Here is a 4725-nt window from a genome sequence, read left to right as displayed (position 1 = left end):
TATCTGTTTCATTAACTCATGTTCATGGAATCACTGGTGAAAGACTGTTATGCCTTTCTTCTGGTTAATTGTTGATATGCTTAGGTACTCGGAAAGGGTCATTTTTCTGTCCAATTGGAGCTTGTGACTGCATAACCTGTTAAGGAACCAGAGGTCCTTAGAAGGTATCCAAGGATTTGTGGGCAACATTCCCAAAGTAAACTGAGGTAAAGGTAGCCTGTCTACACCAAATTCCTCCCCCCTCATTAACTGATGTACCAAGCAGTTCTGAAAAGCTAAGGGAAGGGTCCATGCCTCTGACTTTGTGTACACTCAAGCATGCAGCAAGGCCGATCTTCTCCAGAAAGGATTCATGGGCTTGTTCAGTAACCTTGAGAAGCCAGAAGGCAAGAGTATTCTTGAAAACCTTCCCATGCCTATCTGAACTAGCAAAAAGTATCCTACATCCTAGCCTCAAAGAGCAGGTCATTTTCAGGCAGTAATTTATGGCTTGGACTAGACAAGAAGTATCTTGTCAGGACTCTTGCAAAAACATCTCAAAGGCAGGGAATTGAGAAACTCAAATATCTCATCCGAGATCAATAGGTTCTGATTTTTCACTAAAATCTCAGGAACGAAAGAAAATGAAAGATCCTAATCCTCTTGAGTAACTGACATGATAACAATGTAATCCCCCACCCTCTTTGCTTAGCCAAAGCCATGAGGAATACAGTCTTGAGAGTTAGGTCTCTGTCTGACACACCAGACAGAGGCTTTGTCAGGCTTCCCCGTACTAAAGAAATGTCCCACCCCAGGGGCAGAAGCTGTTGGAGAAGAGGACAAGACTGTTTGAAACTTCTTGGTAGCATAGATAATTCTGCTGAGTGTTAAGGTCTTTCCCTTCAGTTTGAAGACCTGGACAAGGCTGAACAATGACCTTTTACTGCAGAAACTCAGAGAAGATAGTCACTGGCAAAGATAGATAATGAAATCTCTGATCTGCTGAACAGACACTCTGACCAGAGAGGTGCCCTTCTATGACACCAATTGGAAGATGGACCACTTTCCTGATAAACATTTGCTGAGGAGCAGTGGAGGTATACTGACACCTCCTGTGGAGCCCTGCGAGAAAAGTCTCTCTTGCAGGTGGTGATGGATAACCTCCAAGCATGAAGTGGATTGTCTTGCGATACCTATGGAATATGCCTTTAACACAGGAGTATGGGCTACAGTCACCTTCCCCAGAATGTACTTGGCTGACAACTCGAAGGTTTGAAGATCCACCCATATGTATGTTTGCAATGCCAACCATCGTATAGGCTGACAACTGACACACTGTTTCCCCTTTTGTTGACATATGCGACGAGTGGTGTGTCACTCTTCCACACCACTAAGTGTCCATTCAACTGCTTTTGGAATGGCTATAGCATCAGCCACAGTGCTAACATCACAACAATGAAATGTAGGCAAAGTGCGTCTCACAGCCACACACCTAAGACAAACTGCTCTCAGGTGGGTGCCCACTCCTCTTTCAGAGGAAGGGAGCTGAATGGAACCCCCTTAAGAGGTGTCTGTCATCCAGCCACCATGCCAGACTTACAGACTCAAAGGAACAAAGCTTATACACTGACCAATGCCCCAGAACTGGCCAAAGCCAAAATGACTGTTCCTGCTGAAACAGGAACTGTCGTTTTACTTCCTTGAACCTTGAGACTCCACTGGGATGGCTTTCACTGCTCCTGAATCCAAAAGCATGCCCAGGTACTCTGACTGCTCTTTTGGGATGAGATGAGATTCATCTTCCTCAGTTGACCAGATACAGAAACATGGCACAAGGAAAGAAGTCGGTCTCTGTCCTGTAACTGCCATTCCCTGGAATAAGTTGGGATCAACCAGTAGTCCAGGTATCGTCACAATTGAATGCCCATCGAATGAGCCCAAGCTGAGACCAAAGTGAATACTCTGGTAAATACCTGAAGGACAGTACCACTGCAAAGTGGAAGTACGTCCTGAGAGCTGTGATGAATCGGTACCTGAAAGTACACATCTTGCAAGTCTATCAAGAGTGTAAAGTTGTCCTCTGTAAAACAATCTAATGAGGAGTTTCCATCTTAAACCAAGTCTGAAATACATACTAGTCCAAGGAAGAGAGGTCAATTACTGGTCTCCAACCCCCCGATACCTTCTCTAAGAAAGGTGCAACTGTAGAAACCTGTAAACCGATGATCTACTACTACTATGATGCCTCTACCTCCGCCAATAGGACCTGAGATTTCCACAAATTCTGAGCATAAGGTGGAAAAGTGTGTTTGACAAGGGAGGACAAATATCCTTGAACAGGAGCCTATACCTGCCCCGAAGAATATGATGGTTTGTATTTCTGTGGGAAAAAATGCAAAATTTTTATTTTGAAGTAATTTTTTATTTTTGCTAGCTATACAAACCAGAGCCTTTCATCATGAAATCACCACAGAATCCACAAGCCAAAGAAAAAAATGGTGGCTTATGGCAGATTAGTGGGGAACTCCCATTACTCACCCACTTACAACCCATTAACCACCACCTAGCCAGTTTCAATAACCATGGAACAATATAAATTACTATTACAATTTGGTATTCTGTGATGTTCACCTTTGTTCTGATGAATATATTTCTGGTTTATTTTAACATCAAATGAATAAATACAGTAAATGAGACCTTTTCTGTGGGCAGTAGTGCTGAATATAATAGCTGTTTCTACAGCATTTAATTTGTATAATCTTTATGCATCTCATTAGTAGGTCCTCGACTTTTGGAGGGGGGGGGGATCTGTTCCAGCATTGCGCCCTAAGTCGGTGTCTCGCCTTTAACGGCGCCACAACTTGATGTTGTGTCAAGTTACCATGCCATAAGCATTGTTAACTTGATGCCTATTCTTGCCGTTAGCGCCGTAACTTGATGCAACATCAGGTTTCGGTACTGAAAAAGCATCGGAAGATCAAATTCGCCCTAAGTCAGTGACACACTGTACCTTTACATCAGCATGTAATGGGTGTATTAGGTTTCCTAAGGTCATATAAAGATGCTCTGTTGCGCTGGCTTTATTTCCTCTGAGGTTTTGACTCATGTTCTGGCTTTGAATAAGCTTATTTGTTCTTTGACAGCCAAGGCCATGAAGGTGCTATCAGTCTCCAAGTGTTCTAGCACCATTTGAATCCTCCAGTCAAACCATGGCAGCCCCTAGATATGCTAACCTTTTCCATAAATAAGCTTGTTCCATGCATCTTCTGGATGTTCACTATGTCATAATCTCAGAGGAGGTTCTGTTGGATCTGCAATGGTACAAGTTCCAGGTTACTTCAAGAAAGGCTTCAAACGATTCCTTAGCCCAAATGTTCTTTTACTTTTGGACACATCTCCCTAGATCAGCAAGCAATAGGGTCCTGGCTGTAGGCAGACCAACACCTTCAGCCTACTGGGACTGGAAATCATACTTCACACCTGTGAATATTTGTCTTCCCTTTTTTGGTGATAGTAGTACTGGTTTGAGGACCTCCTTCACCCCTTAGTCAGCCATTCCAGGAGTTTGCCAACTGATAGGAGACTTTCAAAATAGTCATACTTCCTCTAGTCCCAATTTGATTTGGACTCTATATAAACCCATCAATTGTATACATGGTGCCCACCTCCCATATAGTCGTTTCAGTGTGTTATATCCATTCTACCTAAAACATTGCATATGATAGTTTATTACCTACCAACTGGTCCAAACCACACATTCACAAATGCTTTTAACATCTGTACTCTGCTACTTCTTTCTACAAGACCTAAGAATATAATGGATCTTAGGAATTCAGTGAACAGTGTACAGTATCACAAAAAGGCAACAAGAGAAGCAGTTAACTGCTGGGGACTCGGATCTGAAGAGTACATGCACAAGGCTGCCACTGCTCTTCTTTGTGTGTTAAAGAAACATCTGAAGAGCTATGAACATTTAAAGCCAGCAAATGTGGGCTAATTATAATTATTGGAATTCTGGTGAAATGGATTAATATTACAAGTTATACTAAAAACCATAAGGTACTTTCCTGAAGCTGCTGGAATTTAAAAACATTGCACCCAAGAAAAAGAGCATAGAGTACTGGCAATTACGTATAGATGTTGTAAACCATTTTTTTCCTGCCACTGCAACATCCACCTCTAAATGGACTGACATAATTCTGACAGATGAAGTTATTCACTTCAGTATCTGTGAAGGCTAATGGTCTTCCTCTCACTCACAATGTTCCTGCAATGGTTCCAACTTGGATGAAGTGTAAATTGTAATTAGATATTTTTAAGGAGGAAGAAAAAATTACAATAGCATTTCCATATCAAGGCTTGTCACAACTATTTTTTTCCCTCATTCAATTTCATATCTTGTGTCAATTCAGACAAGGGGAATGGTTAATCCAGCCACAGATCACATTATTCATGTTAACAAACACTTACAGATATTTTTCATGCTCTATTAAAAATTTCTAAAAAGAAAAAAGGTCATATAATTTAAAACTATTCCAGCTGATTTGATTCAAATGCTTATCTGTACTTACATAAGGGACAAAAATAAAAATTAAAAAACACTGATAAGAAAACAACAATAGTATGAATTAGCAGGTGATACCTAGAAAGCCAAAATCTGAGAAAGAATCTTCAACTGACACCTGGTTATGTGGACTCATTATTGTAAGTACCAATGCTATACATTTTACCTGTTAATTCAAGTGG

The sequence above is a fragment of the Macrobrachium rosenbergii genome, chromosome 13, assembly GCF_040412425.1.
Source record: "Macrobrachium rosenbergii isolate ZJJX-2024 chromosome 13, ASM4041242v1, whole genome shotgun sequence".
NCBI classification, from domain to species: Eukaryota; Metazoa; Arthropoda; class Malacostraca; order Decapoda; family Palaemonidae; genus Macrobrachium; species Macrobrachium rosenbergii.
Note: the sequence above shows the minus strand (reverse complement) of the source record.